The 22,010-nt window shown below is 44.8% G+C and overlaps 1 protein-coding gene across 2 annotated transcripts in view; it reads left to right on the top strand.

Annotated features, from left to right (window-relative positions):
• LHFPL4 (LHFPL tetraspan subfamily member 4) overlaps window positions 1–22,010 on the top strand; it is an 81,290-nt gene that overhangs the window by 37,158 nt on the left and 22,122 nt on the right. The gene's annotated exons all lie outside the window — the stretch shown is intronic.

Raw genomic sequence — 22,010 nt, 5'->3', positions numbered from 1 at the left:
CTTGTAGAAAAAACAGGACATGCAAGCTAGCTCTTTAGGGAAGGAATAGTTTATTTGTGCAGGTTCATAGCAAAGAATAAATGGCCTGAACATTGAATGAAATTCAGGAACTTCCTTATATAGTTTATCACTTTCAGCTAAAGCTATCTGTTAGTTTTGGAAACACCCCTCAAGATTTGCCCTTGAGTTACAGGAAGTTACAGGAAGTATACATGGGTCAGCTAGCTCGTATTTTGAGGAACTGACAATATATGTCTACCAAACAGATTTACAGTCAAGCCAGCAGATATATTAAAATAGATACTTTGCTTCAGCAGATTTCATGTGCAGACTTCCTTCTAACCCATGTCAACCGCACCATGTTTTAAAAGCAGACTTTGCATTTTCTATATATGAACAGTTAAGGCTTAATATCATGAAACCCTAGTTTGGTTCAGGCTTGAGGCCTACCTTGGTTCAGCCTGCTACCTCAGGAATGTTGACACATGGGAGGTGAGCCATTTGCTTTTGAAACAATAGGATGGGGTGTGTTTGGGGAAGAGAATTGGATTCCTATCCTTCATCGTCCAGATACAGACAGGCCCACCAGCTGATTCAGCAACGCAAGCAAAATGGGAGTCAGGCAGCCTGCAAGTTGCTTCTCATCCCGTTTAGCCTTACAACACTTTGACCGGAACTGGTGCTTGGCTTTTAAACTGATTTGCATAATAAGAAAGCCCTGAATTGACAAGTGTGGCTTATTTGTGTTGAGTCTCTTGCTTTCTTTTTAGTCAACTCTCTGTCATAAGCACAATGCTGAATGTTCTTAGTATGGTTAATTGCCTTGAAGGATCGGCTGGGAAGAACTCAATTCAATTAATCGCTAGACAGAAACACCTTCTTGTTTTCTTAAGAGCAGGTATTTCGGTCTGGTTCCTGTGTTTGATTCTACGTACGATAGGTTCTTGGTGTGGTTTTTCGGGAGTCATTAAGTGAAGCTTTTGCATGCTGTGAAAGGGTGAAAATGCAACTTCTGAGAAGCAGGAAAACCAGAGAACACACAGTACAAATTGCTGCCATTTTCACACACACACAAAAAAACCCCTTTATAATACTCCTGTTGGCATTCCTTCACTTCAGCTTCCTCCCAAACCATTTTGTAACAGAGTAATAGAGTTGAAAGGAGCCTTGGAGGCCTTCTAGTCCAACCCCCACTGCTTAAGCAGGAAACCCTGTAATATCATTTCAGACAAATGGTTGTCTGGTCTCTTCTTAAAGACTTCCAGTGTTGGGGCATTCACAACTTCTGGAGGCAAGCTGTTCCACTGATTAATTGTTCTAACTGTCAGGAAATTTATCCTCAGTTCTAAATTGCCTCTCTCCTTGATTAGTTTCCACCCATTGCTTCTACCCTCAGGTGCTTTGGAGAATAGCTTGACTCCCTCTTCTTTGGGGAAGACCCTCAAATGCTGGAATACTGCTCATCATTTTTTTATTTTTTATTCTGTTCACACTTCTGGACAGTCCCTGTTTAGTCCCTTTTACCTGCTTTCCAAACAACTTTTATTTTCACAGAAAATGTTTATTGCTTGCTTTGACTAGAACAGACATATTTTTAAAAAAATCTCCCTCTCTCTGCCTCTCTCTCTCTTTCACACACACACACACACACACACACACACACACACACACACTCTGTGTGTCTCTTTCTCTCTGTGTATATCTCTGTCTCTCTCTGTCTCTCTCTCTCTCTGTCTGTCTCACTTTCTCTCACACCACACACACCCTCTCTTTCTCTCTTTCTCCTTCTCTCTCTCTCACACACGCACTGCACTTTATCTCTGTTTCTCCCTGTCTCATTCTCTCATTCTCTCATTCTCTCTTTCTCTCTATCACACACACACTCACTTTGTCTCTGCCTTTCTCTCTCTGTGTATGTGTCTCTGTCTCTTTCTCTCACTATATATATGTGTGTTTGTGTACTATTTTTTCTATTTTACTGTAGTCTTTTATCTCATGTCCATCCATTTGTTTTCCTAGGTTGCATCCATTCAGAATGTGGCAGAATTCTTCCCAAGTCACATCCAAGGTTCTTGTATTATCACCATTTACTGGAGTATAACAACCAGCTGACAACTAACTTATACCTTCATATGTACCCATAACTGAGATGACACTAATTCATACCTTATGACATACATTTAAGCTCTCATCATTCATAATTATACCTATCCCTTGAACAACATTTAGGGCGTTCGATATAACCATCTATTTTGCTCAAGCACCCAGCCAAGGCAGACTCATCTTGCATGGAAATATATTTATTACATTATTAAACATATAAGCCGCCCATCTTATGGTCCTTAGAATGACTCTTCCTAGTTTTGAAACTTGAAAGTCTATAGAGATTCTCAGCCATCCAGGTCATGGTTGTCCCAAAGATGCTTTTTCAGGAGGCAAAAGTCCTGTTGTCACTTGAAAAAGCACTTTTGGCAGAAGTGGTATTCAGCAGGTTCTGACCAGTTCTGGAGAACCGGTAACAGAACTTTTGAGTAGTTCGGAGAACCGGTAAATACCACCTCTGGCTGGCCTCGCCCCCATCTATTCTCTGCCTCCCAAGTCCCAGCTGATTGGGAGGAAATGGAGATTTTGCAGTATCCTTCCCCTGGAGTGGGGAGGGAATGGAGATTTTACAGTATCCTTGCCCTGCCACCCCCACCAAGCCATGCCAACCAAGCCACGCCCACAGAACCGGTAGTAAAAACATTTGAATCCCACCACTGACCTTTGGGACTAGTTTTGAAACACATGCACTTGTTTCTAAGCCTTTTTAGTACAGAATCAATAGTAGTTAAGAGTGCTAGAAGTAGAACAGAGAAGGCTACCTGATCTCTGCTCCTTAAATGGCGTGGAGGCCGTGTATATCAAAGTCTATTTGCTCTCATTGACTTGCTTCGGCTTAGTTCTTTCTTGAAGACAATAATCGTCGAAGTGATGGCCCCCTGTGTTTTCCAGAAAAGGAGGATTCTTTGAAACCAACTTGATTATCTTTTCATCACAAGATAAAAAGGCTTTTTATTTGTCTGGATGTGCTATTATACTTCACAGGCTCTATTTGAAGTGATTTTAATGAAAGAGTAAAAATGTCCTTGAGTTGGGTTTGATTCCATGTGTAGAGCCTTCTGTTTTCTTGGAAACAGCACAATAGTGGTTTATACCTAGTTCCCTTGGTTCTGTTTACTTTTTTTTTAAGTCATTGCCTTTATTTCTTTGGTTCTTATGGGAGCTATATAGAACAAGCCAGGATGCCAAAGTTAATGCAAATATTTAGAAAGGGGAGGACAATGAAAATAATCCAAATTTTATCCTTATTGGCTATGGAATGTTGATACAGAGGACATAATGGAACAGAATCGTTGGAATCTTGTACATTTAGTCCTCAACTTTTCACAATTGAGCCCAAATGTTCTGTTGCTAAGCAAGACCTTTGTTAAGTGAATTTTATCCCTTTTTAACCACTTTACTTGTTATAGTTGTTAAGTGAATCCGTGGCACGACAAAACCGCGCTCGACTAAAGCGCGCCCGATTAAACCGCGTCGCTGACGTCATCAACAGGGCGACAACAGCGAGTGCGGAGAAAGAAGGGCGCTTTAAATAGCGCTTTTAAAGCAAGCCGATTCAAGTTAAGGTAAGGGTTAGGTTTAGGGTTAGGGTTAGGTTAAGGGTTAGGTTTAGGGTTAGGTTTAGGATTAGGTTTAGGGGGGTTAGGTTTAGGTTTAGGGGTTAATTTTAGGTTTAGCATTTACAGCGTGCTTTTTTCTCCGCGCTGTTGTCGCGCTGGGATGACGTCAGCTATGCGGTTTCGTCGAGCGCCCTTTAGTCGAACGCGGTTTTGTGGTGGAACCAAGTGAATCTGGCTTCCCCATTGACTTTGCTTGCCAGAAGGTTTCAAATGGGGATCACACGACCCTGGGACAATGCAGCTGTCATAAAATATGAGTCAAGTTGCCAAGCGTCTACACTTTTAATCACGTGATCAGCTTTCGTAAAGCGGTCATAAGTCACTTTGTCAGTGCCATTTTAACTTTAAACAGTCACTAAAGGAACTGTTGTAAGTTGAGTAACTACCTGTTCAGGAGTTCCTTTTTCACCATTTTGTTTGTAGCTTTCATCTCTCTTTGACTATTACAATTTTAATCATACATTTTTATAATTGGAGCTCTGAGAAACAGTGCGTATATTGCCTGTACATGTCTTAGAAGTCCTTTCCTAAAAAGTACACATTTTGGATACAGGTTTAAGAGGGAAAAGATTCTTTATGCCAAGCATGGAAAATGCACTTTGTAACTTTTGAAACCCACAGGAAGGATGGCTGTTATTAAGACCAATCAGAATGTCATACAACAAGAAGCAAACTTTTATGCAAGATGTTGGTGTACTTTTTTGTGGGGGGTGGGGGTGGGGGTGGAAGTTGATCCTAGAGTGGTTGAATAATCCGGAAGTTCTGTCGTTTTCATCCTCACTCACTCTTGCCAAGACTGGAGCTTGGATTACTTTGGATTAACTCAGAGGGAATTATTGTTGTGTCATCTCCCATAGCTCCAGCCAACAGCACCCAATTTTGGGCTGATGCATCAAAGAACCTATAGGAAAAGAAGAGCTCATTAGCGGCTCAGCAGATCTTGGATTATCATCAGAATTTCCTTCCGAGAAAAAGCACCAAGTTGGATTTAATCACTTGGCTAAGATTTTCTTTTGCTGCTTTCTCTCTGAAAAGAGAACGGAAGAGAGTAAGACTGAGATCAGTAACAGTGAGATGACAGAAAGCTCTAAAGAATTTTTTTTTAAAAAAAGCAACAGTAAAACGACTTGACAAGTTGTGGGTGCTCCAACATTTAAAGTTTTTAAGAAGAGATTGAACATTTATTTGAAATGGTTTAGGGTTATACTATAACACTATATATAAAAAGTTGTTGAGACTCTCAAATAGGGGTGTCAAACTCGATTTCACTGAGGGCCGCATCAGGGTTGTGTTTGACCTCAGGGGCAGAGGGATGAGGGGGCGTGGCCAGCTTGACGTCACTCATGTCGTGGGCGCCTGTGGTGGCCCAAGTGCTCTGTCAGAGAAAACAGGCTCCTGAGCTCTGTTTTCAGCCGCGACGGCCTCCTGCAACTCTCTGCCAGCAAAAATGGCGGTCCTCCTGAGCTCCGTTTTCGCTGGCTGAGGCACTGTGGTCTGGTCCTTTGCTGTTTCCAGGGTGGCCCCATGGGCCAGATCTAACACACTGTGGACCAGATGTGGCTCGTGGGCCTTGAGTTTGACACACCAGCTCTAGAAAGAGTGCAGAGTAGAGCAACAAAGAGGATTCGGAGACCGGAGACTAAAACATATGAAGAATGGTTGCAGGAACTTGGTATGTCTAGTTTAATGAAAAGAAGGACTAGGGGCAGTGGTGGATTTTTAAAAAAAATGGAACCTCTTCTGCAGGTGTGACCTGCTTTCCGGGTCCACTGGTGGAACCTCTTCTAACCGGTTTGGTAGATTTTACGAATAGGTGCGAACTGGTAGGAACCCACCTCTGACTAGGGGAGACATGATAGCAGTATTCCAATATCTCGGGGGTTGCCCCAAAGAAGAGGGAGTCAAACTATTCTCCAAGGCACCTGAGGGTAGAACAAGAAGCAATGGATGGAAACTAATCAAGGAGAGAAGCAACCTAGAACTGAGGAGAAATTTCCTGATAGTTAGAACAATTGATCACTGGAACAATTTGCCTCCAGAAGTTGTGAATGCTCCAACACTGGAAGTTTTTAAGAAGAGATTGGATATCCATTTGTCTGGAGTGGCCTGAGCAGTGGATTGGACTAGAACAGGGGTGTCAAACTCGAGGCCTGGTGCCCTGGATCCGCCCCATAGGGTGCTTAAATCTGGCCCATGGGGCCACTCTGAAAACACTGAAGGACTGGCTCGTGATGCCTCTGTCAGTGAAAATTGAGCTCCATTTTTGCTGGGAGAGGTTTGCTGGAGCCCATCGCAGCTGAAAATGGAGCTTGGGAGCCCATTTTCATTGGCAGAGTGCTTGGGCCACCAGAGGCGCCCCCATCATAAGTGACATTATGCTGGCCATGGTCCCCCTGAGGTCAAGCACAACTCTGATGCAGCCCTCAATGAAATTGAGTTTGACTCCCTTGGACTAGAAGATCTCCAAGATCCCTTCCAACTCTGTTAGTCTGTTATTCTCTATTAGAGATGTGTTCTGACCCTCCTTGTTCCACACCAAAGCACACTCCGAGCCAGAGATAAATTACAGCATTTAATTAACAGACAAACAGGTCCTTGGCAGCAACTCAGCACAGACAAGCTTGGGCAGCAATAAACACAGATAAGGCTTGGCAGCAAATCAGCCTGCCAAGCTCATACAAAGTTCTCTGATATTCGATTCTGTGTTGACTTCTGCAAAGAGGGTGTCTGCACAAGTAGCCTTTTAATAGTCTGGAGAGGAGCCTAATGACCATCAGCTGAGTGCAATTACCTCCTGTAATTGCGTAATTGTTCCTGATGCCTAGTAGCTCTTTGATGGCGTGCATCCAGGAACAACTCACTACTGGTCTCCGGCTCACTCTCCCTTGTCTCCTCCCCACTGGTCCAAGGCTCAGGTGCCTCCTGGTGGCCAACCAGCCGCTCTGCGCCCTGCTCAGATCGGAACCCTGTCCAGGGTCCTCCACATCCTCCAGAACCAACTCAGAGGGCCCCTTGCTGTCGGAGTCTGGTGGCAGCTCCAACGGCTCCTGCTGGGCCACAACAGAGATATATGCAGAATCTCAGAAGATCAGCAGGCAAATCTTGACTCCCTCCAAGCTCCCCCACTAAGAGGATTCATACTACTCCTATCATCCTGATGTTTCATCAACCTGGTTGTTAGAATTGGTTGAGTTCCTTTAGTTGGTTAGTTAGTTATTGGCTCTTGGCTTTGGGGGGTTTGCTTCTGGTTAGCTGTCTTTGTCAGCCCTGGAGGCCATCTTTTTCTTTGAATTTTCAGGGCTGCCACCCTTAGTGCTGTAGGAAACTGGGAGTGGGGATTTCAGGGAGTTGCGAGGGATATCTAGCCATAATAACATTCATTTCTCTGAGAGCCAAGGACATTTGGCCTGCACTTGGAGTGGCGTGACTGGGAGGCATCTCTAGTTGGGACGGTGCATTAATTGGACCATGTGATGGACATGTGGGTTCAGGGGAAGGGACTTGTGCTTTCTTTTGGGTGGGGAAAACCTGGAAACTTTCAGATCCGGGATTTCCCAGATGTGCCAATATGACATCACTTGTAAAATGGAACTTTGAAAAACTTCTAGCCTTGGAGTCTTCTTGCGTTGGGGGTGCTACTTGGAACCCCAACAGTCTTTTTTCCTCTCTTGATGTATTTTGTTGTTGTTTTTTAATTTTTATCTGTAAGGTGCCCAGAATTGCTGCAGAATTGGGTGGCTTGAAATCCACATAAAAATATTTTTTTTAAAAAAATGTTCCAAAGGGAATACGGTCTCCTGAAATCCACATGTTTGCAGGCTGTGAAATTTTGCAAGGAATTGGAAAGAAAAGAGAATTTCATGGAAAGAAAAGCGGGGGTGGAAGGGGGGTGTTCCAGAGAAAGAAAAGAGAATTTTTTTCCCCAACAGGTTTGAAAAAAAGTTAGGAGTTGAGCTGCCCCTGAAGAGCTATCAACAGGAGACTTCCAGCGACCTCTCTTCCAAAGGCTTGTTTTGCAATCAGACTATTCAGAGCGGCTCACTTCAAGGTCTGAAATGTTGCACTTTTTTTTCCCCATTAGCAGCGCCACTGCAATTTTTGCTCCTTGTTTTTCTACGTCTCTCTTAAAATGTTCTGTCTTTGCTCTTATGCAAGCAAGGACTAGGTTCACTGTTCTGACCCCCTTCTCCGTCCAGTAACGAATGCCGAGACAAGCTTAAATGAGAATGTCCTTTAATAACAAGTTCAGGCTCTCGGTAGCTGAAAGCCAAGTAAACAAACAGATAAGGGCCTTGGCAGCAAGGCTGACAAACTTCAGCAGCAATTCAGACAAACTCTGGCAGCAATCCAGCCTGCCAAGTTTGTTTCTCTTTAGTCAAAGCGTTGACTTCTGCAAGAAGGGCGTGGCACAAGCAGTCTCTTTTATAGTCTGGAGAGGAGCCTAATGACCATCAGCTGAGTGTAATTACCTCCTGTAATTACGTAGTTGTTCTTGACACCAAGTAGCCCTTCGACGGCGTGCATCCCGGAACAACTCACAGTTGGTTTCTGGATCACTCTCCCTTGTCTCCTCCCCACTGATTCAAGGCTCAGGCACCATCTGGTGGCCAACCAGTCTCTCTGCGCCCTGCTCGGAGTCGGAACCCTGTCCAGGGTCCTCCACATCCTCCAGGGCCAACTCATAGGGCCCCTCGCTGTCAGAGTCTGGGGGCAGCTCCTGTGGCTCCTGCTGGGCCACAACAGTTCACCATGCACCTTCCCTGGGCATTGCAGGAGGAAATGGTAAATAAAATGCAATTATATGCTGCCAAATGATCTCTTTTTTCCAGGGAAGGAGCAGGGTAAAAAAAAAAGGAAAAAAAGGGGGAGGGGAAGAAACATTTTGGAAGCAATTTCAGCTTTGCTTCTTGGGAAAACAGTGAGCAGGATTAACAAATTCAGTGGAGGCTTGGCCTGGCCTTCCTTTATGTTTTCATTTATAAGCAGCTGGCTAACGTCTCCACTGCTGGGGCCATCCATGAATTGGTTTGAGAGCAATGATCTCTTGCCGGGAGAGAGGATGCACCATGTTGCAGTGGTCCTGCAGCCTTCATGCCGTTGCCATGGAGAGAAGGATTAAAAGGCTGCTTGCCTGAGAAGTGTCTCTCTTTCACTGACCCAAACCTTCTTTCCGGTCCATTGGAAGCACCGAAGGAAGAACTGGCTAGTCACCACCATCGTTAGGCCAAGCCAATGTTACGGAAGAGTTGTCTGCTCCTGGATTTCCAAGATCTCTTTCCCCACCAGCATCAACAGTTGCTAGTTAGGGTGGCTTTCTAAAAAGAGATGAGGAGGAGGAAAATGTTTTGCAGGAGCACAGCCAACCGTGCTGATCTGCAGTAATAAAAATAAGGCAACCCAGTCTAGATCAGAATTGCTCTTGGCAGGGAAGGAAGGAAGAGGTAAGGAGAGGAGGGTGGAAGGGAGAGAAAGAAAAGGAGGGTAGGAAGGGGAAGAGTAGGAGTAGGAGTAGGGCAGAGGTAAGGGAAGAAGGAAGAGGAAGGAGAGGAAGATGGAAGGGAGAATGAAAGAAGGAGAGAGGTTAGGAAGGGGAAGAGGAAGAGTAGGAGTAGGGCAGAGGTAAGGGAAGAAGGAAGAGGAAGGAGAGGAAGATGGAAGGGAGAATGAAAGAAGGAGAGAGGTTAGGAAGGGGAAGAGGAAGAGTAGGAGTAGGGCAGAGGTAAGGGAAGAAGGAAGAGGAAGGAGAGGAAGATGGAAGGGAGAATGAAAGAAGGAGAGGGGTTAGGAAGGGGAAGAGGAAGAGGAAGAGTAGGAGTAGGGCAGAGGTAAGGGAAGAAGGAAGAGGTAAGGAGAGGAAGATGGAAGGGAGAATGAAAGAAGGAGAGGGGTTAGGAAGGGGAAGAGGAAGAGTAGGAGTAGGGCAGAGGTAAGGGAAGAAGGAAGAGGTAAGGAGAGGAGGTGGAAGGGAGAGAAAGAGAAGGAGGGAGGATAGGAAGGGGAAGAGGAAGAGTAGGAGTAGGGCAGAGGTAAGGGAAGAAGGAAAAGGAAGGAGAGGAAGATGGAAGGGAAAATGAAAGAAGGAGAGAGGTTAGGAAGGGGAAGAGGAAGAGTAGGAGTAGGGCAGAGGTAAGGGAAGAAGGAAGAGGAAGGAGAGGAGGAAGGAAGAAACTAGAGAAGGGAGGGAGGGAGAAAAGAAAGGGAAAATAAGCTGGTGTTAAAACAGGCAGATGGGATGGTAAATAAAGCAACCCAAATTGTATATTATAATCTTTTAAATGGAATAATAAATGTATAAGAATGACCAATGTAAAGAAGAAGAATGTAATTGTATGTAGGAGAATAAAAAATAAATAAAAACTTTTTCAGAATTGCTCTTGGCAAAATGGCCAATGGGCTGTCTGACACCGGCCATTTTAAGGTCTGTGGACTCCCAGAATTCCCCAGCTGTCCTGTTGAGGAGCTCAGACAAGAATCAGAAGGCTCAGCTGAAGCACCGGTAGTCCTCGAGCTACAACCACAACTGAACCCAAAACTTCTGTGGCTAAGCAAGACAGTGGCTAAGAGAATATTGCCCTGTTTTCTTGCCACAGTTGTTTAGTGAATCACGGCAGTTGTCAAGTTAGTTACACAGTTGTTGTGAAGGGAGTCTAGATTCAGCTTGTCAGATGGTCGCAAAAGGGGATCGCACGGTCGTAACTGTGAAAAATGGTCATTAGTAATTGCTTTCAGTGCCATTGTAACTTCAAACGGTCCCTATAAGAGCGGCTGTAAATCAAGGACTAGTTGTACTTTTCTTTCCCCAATACATTCTGAGAAGTATGTTTTAAAATTTAATCAATAAAAAGAAAATCTTGGAAGGCTGACCTACATTGTACTTAGAACAGTGTTTCTCAACCTTGGCGACTTTAAGTCCTGTGGACTTCAACTCCCAGAATCCCCCAGCCAGCTATGCTGGCTGGGGGATTCTGGGAGTTGAAGTCCGCAGGACTTAAAGTCGCCAAGGTTGAGAAACACTGACTTAGAATGTTTTTTGCTCTCAGATCCCTCCATTGATGATAGACTTATTTTCATTGGTTTAAAACATTTATCTAGCCGCCTGTCAAGGGCAAGGAACCTAGGGGTAGATCAAAACGGTGTGTATCCTAGCAATGTTCCACATTGGTTGTGTTATCCGAGGTGGCTGGAAGTTGTGATCTGGCAACCTCTGGAGAGCTTCCCATCTGTTGTTAGTGGCTGATTCTAACAACAGCAATTGGCCATCATTATGGAATGCAAAGTATCAGAGTTGAAAGGGTCCTTGGAGGTCTTCTAGTTCAACCCACTGCTCAGGCAATATCTGTTCTGACCTCTAGGCTTCCCCAGCAGCACGAAGCAAGCTCCTCCTCCCAATAAACCCCTTTTATTTAAGTTACAGTGAATTCCTCTCCAGCAAAGTCCCGGCCCACAGTCTTTCAAGATAGTTCACAATTACCGACCTTTATCAGGCTTGGAGAGTGGCCAGGCCGACATCCTTCAGATGCTGCAATATTTGGCAAGAATGCAGGAATGAACTAATTGTCTCCTGCAAACTCCCCTCCCCTTTCGCTCCTCTTTTATTCCCTATGGGAGGGGCCATTCACTGTCTACTTAGATGGGTCTGGGTACTTGAGAGACCGCCTACTGCCAATTACCTCCACTAGACCGATCAGATCGCATAGATTAGGCCTCCTCCGAATTCCATCAATGAGCCAATGTCATCTGGCAACTACCCGGAGGAGAGCCTTCTCGGTGGCTGCTCCGACCCTCTGGAACGAACTCCCCGTGGAGATTCGTACCCTCACCACCCTCCAGACCTTCCGCACTGCCCTTAAAATCTGGCTGTCCCAGCAGGCCTGGGGCTAAAGACCCTAACCCCACCCGAATGGTATGATTGTTGTGTTCTCTTTTAACAATGTATTGTTTTATGTTCATAACTTGTTTTGTCCCTAACTTGTGAGCCGCCCTGAGTCCCCTCAGGGAAAAGGGCGGCATACAAATAAATAAACTATAAGTCAACCCTTGTTCCTTAGCTGTTCCCTTCGTCTAGCTCCAGGTGTTCGTCTGCCTCACTGATGTATGCCTCTGAAGGCAGCTGATAACTGGTCCCTTCTCTGGCCTCCTCTCTGCCTCCGACACAGCCATCATTAGAGCCTTCCTCAGACTCCAAGATTAGACCATGTTCCTCCCCAACCTCCTCCCTGACCTCGGGCGGGCCACAACAATATAATACTGGACAAATGGCTGTCCAATCTCTTCTTAAAAACCTCGCGTTGGGCCGCCCACAATTTCTGGAGGCAAGTCTGATTACGGTAATTGTTCTCGCTGTCAGGAAATTTCTCTTTAGTTCTAGGTTGGATTTCCTCTTGATTAGTTTCAGTTCGTTACTTTTGTGGTCCTGTTTTCAGATGCTTTGGGGAATAGGTTGCCCCTCTTTTTTCTGTGACAGCCCTTCAAACATTGGAAGACTGCTATCCAGACGATGACCATTCTAATTACTGTGTTTCCCTGAAAATAAGACGGGGTCTTATTTTCTTTTGTCCCCTGAAATAAGCTCTTGGCCTTATTTTCGGGGAGGTCTTATTATTTTTGAGGTGCAGGAGGGCGGCGAGTGTGGTCACCTCATGGCTGCTGCTGTGTTGCAATATTTTCAGGGAGGGCTTATTTTTGGGGGAGGGTTTATTTTAGCACATGCACTCAAAAGCTCGATTAGGCTTATTATCCAGGGAGGTCTTATTTTTTGGGAAACAGGGTAGGAATTTTACTGTGTTAGTTTTTTTTAAAAAAAAGGTTTTGGCTGCAGGACAATAGTGTGTGTGTGAGTGTGAGTGTGTGTGTATGTGAGAGAGAGAGAGACAGAGAGACAGAAAGAGAGAGAGAGAGACAGACAGAGAGAAAGAGAGAGAGAGAGAGAGAGAAAGAAAGAGAGAGAGACCGACAGAGAGAAAGAGAGAGAGAGAGAGAGAGAAAGAAAGAGAGAGAGACCGACAGAGAGAAAGAGAGAGAGAGAGAGAGAGAGACAGACAGACAGACAGACAGAGAGAAAGAGAAAGAGAGAGAGAGAGAGAGAGAGAGAGAGAAAGAGAGAGAGAGATATGGAAGCACGTTTCTTCACACTATGCCTTCCCTTTTCCCTTCTTCCTATCATTAATCATTCCAAATACTTGCAAAGAGGGAGCTCCGACCTGCATCAGAACACCATCTCGACAGATTAGAAAAAAATTCAATACACATAGCCTGACTCCCCCCACACCCTTTTCATTTTTTGCAGCTTGAGGGAAGATTGAAAGGCATGAAGTGGGGGCTGGGGGGAGGTTTGGAGGCATGGGCCAAAGGCAGAAGGAGCTAAGGGGGACCAGGCAGCCCAGGAGAGAAAGAAGGGATGAAAATCCCCTTCCCCGTTTGCCCTTTTGCCGATGTTTTCTTCTCAGGGAACCAACATCAATAAAAACCCTTTGATGAGAAAAGGGTGTTTTGCCTCAAGCCAGCTGCTCAGAGGAGGGAAGGCTCCTGCAGAGAGCTGCAACCTTTACTTCCTATTTCCTTTTTTTTTTTTGCAGAAGGAGAGCGAGAGAGAGCAGGTCCTTGAAGCTTTTAGTCTCAGATTGATTGGTTTGTTTGTTTAACCGCCCATCTTAAATACATAACTTTGGGTAGCCAACAACCAATTTAAAAAAAAACAATACAAAAAAGAGCCTTCCTAATGAAACAAAAGAAAAGTGATCCAGTACAAAGAATGCTTAACAATTCATAGAGCGTATGAACATCATTATTAGGCTACTTTAAGACCTATCCTTGATGCTATAACCTGGGGAAGGAGCCAACTCTTAATGGCCTACTCAAAAGCCAAAAGGATAAGGGCTCTTTGTACCTCAGATGGGGGAGGTTGTTGCTCAGAGAAGGAGCCACAACAGAAAAAGTAGCTCTCCTCAGTCCCATTAGATGACTCAGTCAAATAAACAGAGTTGGAATGGACTTTGTAGGTCATCTAGTCCAATCCCCTGCTCAAGCGGGAGACCCTACACCATTCCTGTCAGATGTCAGTCCAGTCTCTTCTTGAAAGCTTCCAGTGATGAATCCCCCACAACTTCTCAAAGCAAAGCTGTTCCATTGGTTGATTGTTCTTCTCACTGTCAGAAAGTTCTTTCTTATTTCTAGGTTAAATCTCTCATTGGTCAGTTTCCATCCATTATTTCTAGTCTGGCCTTCAAGTGCTTTGGAAAATAGCTTGATCCCCTCCTCTGTGTGGCAACCCCTGAGATATTGGAAGACTGCTATCATGTCTTCCCTGGTCCTTCTCTTCACTAGACTAGTCATGCCCAGTTCCTGTAACCGTTCTTCATATGTTTTAGTCTCCAGTCCCCTAATCATCTTGGTTGCTCTCCTCTGCACTTTTTCTAGAGTCTCAACATCTTTTTTATAATGTGGTGACCAAAACTGGATGCAGTACTCTAGGTGTGGTCTTACTAAGGCTTTATAGAGTGGTATTAGTACCTCACCTGATCTTGATTGTATCCCTCTGTTTATGCAATTTAGGATTGCATTGGCTTTTTTGGCTGCTGCTGCACACTGCTGACTCATATTTAGCTGGTTGACAAAGTTCAATAGAGAGCAATCCCACCCTGCTGGAAGTGATGGAATGGGCAGAAACCCTGGAAGACAGCTGATCCACCTGGGCCCTTCCTGACCCGTCAAAACCGCGGTCCACTAAAGCGCGCCCGATTAAAGCGCATACGTGACATCAGCAGCAGCGCGACAAATACGACCGCGGAGAAAAAAGGGCGCTTTAAAAAGCGCTTTTAAAGCAAGCCGATTCATGTAAAGGAAAGGGTTAGGTTTAGGGTTAGGGTTAGGTTAAGGGTTAGCGTTAGGTTTAGCGTTAGGTTAAGGGTTAGGTTTAGGGTTAGGGTTAGGGTTAGGTTAAGGGTTAGGTTTAGGGTTAGGTTTAGGGTTAGGTTTGGGGGGGTTAGGGTAAGGTTTTCGCGTTAATTTTAAGTTTACCCCTCACAGCGTGCTGTTTTCGTTGCGCTGTGATGACGTCACGTACGCGCTTTCGTCAAGCACGCTTTAGTCTACCGCGGTTTTGTGGTGGAACCGGGCCCTTAGCATCTTCAAACCTGCATCTTCATTGTACTCAGAAACCTGTTGAGGGTCACGAATGAAGGCAAATATACGTGTTCTAGGATAATGTTACAGGATCCAATCTGGGTCGGTCACTAGGATTAGAGTTTTAGTCTTCTGAGTTTTTGGACTCATGCTGGAGCCCATCTTCCGGGAGAGAAGTTCCCTGAAGATGGGCTCCAGCACGAGTCCAAAAGTGTGGAAGACTAAAACTCTGGTCCTGGTGACTGACCCAGATTGGATCTTGCGCCTATTGAGAGTTGCTGCAACTTGTGATGCAGTGATGCCACTTAGGTGTAATGAGCTGTACCCATTGTCAGGTTTCCAAATAGCATTCAAAACTAAATCAGACTCCGAGGCAAAGGATTTCTCAAAATTCCAATTTCTTAAGAGAGCCATGTTGGCACATCTGGGAAAACACGAATCTGAAAGCTTCCCGGTTTTTCCCACCCAGTTGAAAGTTCATGATCTTTCCCCCACCCACACAAGTCCATCACATGGTCCAATCTTCCACTGCCACGCTGGCAGTTCCACCCATCCAGTTCCGGTCAAGTGCAGAGACAAAGGATGACTTTGGCTTTCCAGAAAGAATTTTGTTATGGCTACGTATCATCTAACTCCATACAATTGAGCCGAGGTGGCACAGTGGTTAAATGCAGCACTGCAGGCTACTTCAGCTGACTGCAGTTCTGCAGTTCAGCTGTTCAAATCTCACCGGCTCAAAGGTTGACTCAGCCTTCCATCCTTCCGAGGTGGGTAAAATGAGGACCCGGATGTTGTTGGGGGCAATATGCTGACTCTGTAAACCGCTTAGAGAGGGCTGAAAGCCCTATGAAGCGGTATATAAGTCTAACTACTAACTGCTATTGCGAATCCCCCCTCCCATTTCCCCACAATAGAAAAGGCATAGAAGAATGATAGAAAGTGTGGCAGGCCAAAGATCCAAACGAAAAGATGGCTGCAGGCCTGACACCCATATTTACTCATTCTGCCGCATTTTGGGTCAATTGAAGATTTTAGGTAGTCTTCAGGAGCAGCCCTATATAGAGAAGTATAACTCCAATTGGTCTTGCTTGCTTTTTATGCCTTTATCTCTTTAGGAAAGACTTTTAACAGAAGAACAAGACTATGCCATTTTATTTCATTATCTTCTTAAAACGCTCCCTTTTCCTAAAATAAAAAGAGGGTTGATAACGAGTGGGGTTTTTTTTTAAAAAAAATAAGCAACAGCAACTAATCTGTGGCACCTAATTTTTTTTCTAGGCACTGTGCAAAAGCAGAGTAGAAGTCAATCCCTTGCTTGCTTGGCACAGGATGGGGTCTCAGAATGGAGGAACGAGAAAGGACAAGAATAACTTGTAATTTTCCCTGCTGGATGTTTTAAATAGCTTTAGCTTTGATTAAAAATAATAACCTGGTAATAATGCACATAAGAACCCAACCACAGATCTCTCTCCCTGGATATTGATTAATGGCCATTGTGCCGGCTTCTATGGTTGATGGTGAATTTTTAATCATCTGTGTGCTTCTTGAAGCTGGAGAGGAAGATGTGGGAAGTGTGTGTGTGGGGGGGGGGGTGTCAGAGAAATTTGAAGTGTACCCCCCCTTCTCTTTTTGCAGAGTTTAGATGCCTTTCTCTGTTTTGGAGAGCTAACCTTTCCACATTTTAAAATTATTATTATTATTATTTTATTTTGTATCACTTCTTTATTATTTGTGGAGACTCTAGAAAGAGTGCAGAGAAGAGCAACCAAGATGATCGGAGGACTGGAGGTTAAAACATATGAAGAACGGTTGCAGGAACAGTTGGGTGTGTCTAGTTTAATTAAAAGAAGGACTAGGGGAGACATGATAGCAGTCTTCCAATATCTCAGGGGTTGCCACAGAGAAGAGGGAGTCAAACTATTCTCCAAGGCACCTGAGGGCAGAACAAGAAGCAATGGGTGGAAACTAATCAAGGAGAGAAGCAACTTAGAACTGAGGAGAAATTTCCTGAGAGTTAGAATAATTACTCAATGGAACTACTTGCTTCCAGAAGTTATGAATGCTCCAACACTGGAAGTCTTTAAGATGTTGGGCAACCATTTGTCTGAAGTGGTGTAGGGTTTCCTGCCTAGGCAGGGAGTTGGACTAGAAGACCTCCAAGGTCCCTTCCAACTCTGCTATTGTATTCTATTTTTACAAATAACTCAAGGCAGGGAACCTACCCAATACACTCTCCTTGTCCTATTTTCCATTCAACAACACTGTGAGGTGTATTGGACTGATAGAGAGTGATTGACCCAAAGTCACTCAGCTGGCTTTCATGGCTAAAGGTGGGACTTGAACTCACAGTCTCTTGGTGAGTAGACTGGTACCTAAACCACTTGACTAAACTGGCTCTCTCATGTCGTAACATTATTTTTTCTCTGTTTTGCATGCTCACTCTCACCTCTTGCTTCAGGGAACTGTGAATGTGCTTTTCAGGCCAGCTTGCTGTCAATAAACTCTCAAGGAATATCACTATTTTCTTTGCACACACAGACACTAACACACCAGCTATTGAGAACCAAGCTTGAGAAGGAACACAAAAAAGCATAAAAATGATGCACATAGGAGGAACAAAGGAGGCATTGAGAGATACTACAGTACTCCAAGTGGAATCATCAAGAAATCAAACTAAAGATGTTAAAAGGAGTTGACAAAGCAAAGTATTACAGCACAAATATAACAGTTCAAAAATCTTTACCCAGAGGTCTTTTGTGACACAGGATGAACCTTTGTTAGATAATTGTAATATCTAATTGTAAAATCTAAAACCTAAAATAATTTGCAACCAACAAAAAGCAAATATCAAATTATAAATATAATTTTTTTTGTTATTATACATCTATTTAGAAACAGGGTAGTCTAAATTAGAAGTATACAGATTCCATATATGTTGTCATGTGAATGGTAAAAAGGGGAAAATAGAAAACAAGGCCTAGGAATTTATATCACAGGTAAAGACAGTCAGAAAACGTGACCAGGTTGCTCAAAAGTCATTTTACCTGTCTATCTTTGGAAAAAAACAGAACACACAACTCCAGAAAACCAAAAACAGAATAAGCACATGTCAAACTCAGCTGTTGCTTAGCAGCACTTGTGGATGATCCATTACTGTAAATCGAATGTGAATTGGTATAATCTCCTGGCTGAGGTTAGTAAAACTATGATGAGGAGTTTAAGCAAATTAACCCCAACTTCAAGTCATCACTGCCTCTTTATCCGCCCTGCCTGCCTTTAAGATGTAGCACTTTCATTAAAGGGCAGCTAAAAATCAAATGATTTTCCCTCTATGGTTCATGGGCTCTTTAAGTTTAGAGAACAGGAGCACCAGAGGGCAAGATAAGAAGCAATAGATGCGAATTTATCAAGGAGAGATCCAACTTCGAGCTACAGAGAAATTTCCTGATAATGAGAGCAATTAATCAGTGGAACGACTTGCCTCCAGGCATTGTAGGTGCTCCAACAATGGACATTTTTAAAGAATAGATTGGACAGCCATTCCTCTGAAATGGTATAGGCTCTTGGTATAGGGCCATGATAGCGAACCTATGGCACATATGCCAGAGGTGGCACGCAGAGCCCTCTATGCTGACACTCACGCCGTTGCCCCAAGTCAGATCTCCATGGAGTTTCTTTCGTGAGCTTCTGTTTCCCTGCAAATGACAAAACAGAAGCTTACGAAAGAGAAAGATCTTACTTCTTGCAGCGCTGCTGGTGTTGGGATGCCCCGCCTCCCACCAGCCAGCTGGTCTTGGGGTCTCTGCTGTGCATGTGTGCATGCCCGTGAATGTGTGCACGTTTGCACATGCATGTACATTTGCACATGCATGTACATTTGCACATGTGTGTACATTTGCACATGTGTGCACATTCACACAAGCGAGTGCACACCTTTCAGTTTGGGCATGCGTGTGCGCGTAGTTTGGGCACTCAGTGTCCAAAAGGTTCGCCATCACTGGTATAGGGTCTCTTGCTTGAGCAGGGAATTGGACCTCAAAAGTCCCTTCCCATCCTTCTTCTGTTAGATAAGCTTCTAAAGGGACCTCTTGGTCAGCTAGCCAGCCAGTTTTGGTTGTCTAAGGGCAGATGCTGAAGAGCAGCAGTTCCTATAGGGAGAACTGAGTCTAGGCCTGTAATTTTGTGGACTGAGCTGTCCAAGGTCCTGAACATTGTTCATTCTAGTCCAGTGGGTCTCAACCTTCCTAATGCCGCAACCCTTTAATACAGTTCCTCATGTTGTGGTGCCCCACAACCATAAAATTATTTTATGTTTTCTGGATTTTTTTGAAAATATGTGTTTTTCTATGGTCTTAGGCGACCCCTGTGAATGGGGTCCGGACCCACAGGTTGAGAACCACTGTTCTAGAGGCAAACCCATCTCTTCCGCTTTGTGCATATAGCATTTTGAAGGCCTGAGCGAGGCAGAATATGAGGTCATCTTTTAAGTGTCTTATACTCAGCATTTTACCTTATCCTATTGTGTGTAGCATTTATAGGTCTAAGTTCTTTTAGAAATTCCAAATCTTAGGCCCATGTTCCTCCCCAACCTCCTCATTGTCCAGTGGAGCTGGCAGTAGATTTGGACGATGAGGAGGTTGGGGAGGAACATGGGCCAGTCCTGGAGTCTGGAGAAGGCCCTGATGAGGGCTTTGTGTTGGAGGCAGAGAGGGGACCAGGGCTGTATGCCAGTTATCAGCTGCCTTCAGAGTCAGACATCAGTGATGCAGACAAAGAGTTGGAACCTGTTCCCAGTGTGCGCATGCGCTGAGTTCCCAGACGAAGGGAACAGCTAAAGAACAGGGGTCGACTTGGGAGTAAGGCCAGATGATGAATGACCCCTCCCAGAGGAAATAAAAGAGGAGCGAAAGGGGAGTGGAGTTTGCAGGGGACAATTATTTCACTTAATTGGTTCGTGACTCTCCGAGACTCCTTGCCAAATTTTGCAGATATGGGCCTGTCAGTTCTCCAAGCCAGATAAGGTTTGAGACTGTAAATCCTCCCTCAAAAGACTTTGCTGGATGTGAATGAACAGAATTCACAGTCAATTAATAAAAGGCATTTTTGTTGGGACAAGGAGTTTGCTTCATGCTCTTGGGAAGCCTCGGTCAGAACAGAGATGAATATTCCCACTGGTACCCCTCAAAGTGAAAATTTCAAGGATCTTTATGGCAGTTCCCTTTCCCCATAGTGCACCATTGATGGGTTTCATTGTGGCATTTCTCTTCTAATGGCATTACAAATCTCTCCCTCCCACCCTCCTTCTCTCTCTTACACACACACATACACACACACACCCTATCCATAGGAAAACCATTACTTGGATTTTCAATTCCCAAGTCAGCATCCAAGAGCTGCAGAGTTCCCAGGGCCATGAAAACAGGAGCTCACGGCCAAGGATCTGCAGAGAGACTCCTGGTAGCTCCACCACTAAATCCACAAGAGCAGTGGAGCCTTGGAGGCCCCGGCAGAAAGAAATATTGACCATACTGACCAGGAGCTGTCAAACTCATTTGTTGGTGACCTGATCTTAGCAGCTTCCGTTTTGTTCCTGACCAAGCAGTTCGTGCTGAGACTGAGATGTCAAAGTCGAAGGAAGGGGAGGGACTCTGTTGTGTTTCCTTTCTACACTAGAACAGGAATGTCAAAGTGGCGGCCTGTGGGCGGGTGCATCACATGTAGGCCACGCCCACCCCAGCTCTGGCGAAGGCAAAAATAGTGTGATTCATCATGTGACATGACATGAGGAGTTTGAAACCTATGCACTAGAACAAACTAGCCTGAGCAAGGAGCTTCAATCAATTGCTCTCCAAACAAATTACCAATCCTCTCTCCACCCTTCCATGGGGCAGGACAGGAGGCCAGTCTTATGGCCAGGCTTCACTAGGAGGGCTGTGGTATGCAAGGGCCCATAAGTAATTGCCAGTTATGTGGGGGAATGGGTAGTGGCACCTCAGCTTCAATGAAGTAAAACAGTGTTTCTCAGCCTTGGTAACTTTAAGATGTACAATTGGCTGGTGGTACTTTTGTCAATGCCAATTAACTACTATGATTGCTTTTCAATGAATTTAAATTTCATTAATTTAAAGGCAAACTTTGAAACGGGAGCGAAGCTTGAGGTAACTCAGTGGCCTACAGATGAGGCACCCTGCAACTCTCCAGACTTCATGCCACTTGGTTAGGCTGGCTGAGAGTGATATCTTTTATGGTCTAGCACAGTGATGGAGAACCTACTTTGGCTCGCGTGCCAAAAGCAGGGGAGTGCAGGGGGGTCGTGCGTGGGTGTGCCATACCCATAATGCTATGCGTATGACTCCAGTGTGCATGTGCTCACGAGCAGCACTCCCCCCCCATTTTTGGAGTGCTTTTTTCGCCCTCCCCAGGTTCCAGAGGCTTTATAGGAGTTTGTGGAGGGTGAAAACAGCACCCCACTGAGCCCCCGGAGGCTTCAGGAGAAGCCTCCAGAGTGTGAAAAACCAGCCCTATGGGCAAACCGGAAGTTCAGGAACAGACTTCCAGTTTGCTCATAGGGGCGGTTTTAGGCCTCCAGAGTCTTCAGCAGGCTTCCCTGAAGGCTCCGGAGGGCAAAAAAGAACCCTACAAGCAAACCAGAAGTCATTTCCGGTTTATCCGTAGAGCCGTTTTTCATCCTCCAGAGCCTTCAGGGAAGCCTCCTGAATGCTCCGGAGGACTAAAACCGGCTCTATGAGCAAACCGGAAGTATGTTCCCAAACTTCAAGGAAACCTCTGGAAGGTGAAAAATGGCCTCAAAAGAAGGCCAAAGTCAGCTGGCCAGCGCGCGCATGCCACTCGTGCCATAGGTTCTCCTTCACGAGTCTAGCATCTTGAAAGCAACAGGTCGAGGGACTCTAGCTTGGGATGAAGGGGAAATGAATATTGTTGTCAGTTGTCCAGTTGGCAAATCCAGAAAAAGACACTCCTGGGACATTATTTTATCAAGAATATAAACTTTACTGAATAAACAATACACACATTGGGACAGAAGATGCAAAACCAGTTCTGGATTTCCCACACAAGCATACATCTAGTTCATTTCCTCTTTCAACAGAGTCCACCCACAGTCCATTACATCCACCAATCACTTCTGTCCATTTTGTTTTGGGAACC

Source organism: Thamnophis sirtalis, unplaced genomic scaffold (assembly GCF_051295495.1).
Source record: "Thamnophis sirtalis isolate CommonGarterSnake01/CBP01778 unplaced genomic scaffold, rThaSir2_p1.2 scaffold_3, whole genome shotgun sequence".
Lineage (NCBI taxonomy): Eukaryota > Metazoa > Chordata > Lepidosauria > Squamata > Natricidae > Thamnophis > Thamnophis sirtalis.
Note: the sequence above shows the minus strand (reverse complement) of the source record. Positions and strands in the feature narration are given on the sequence as shown.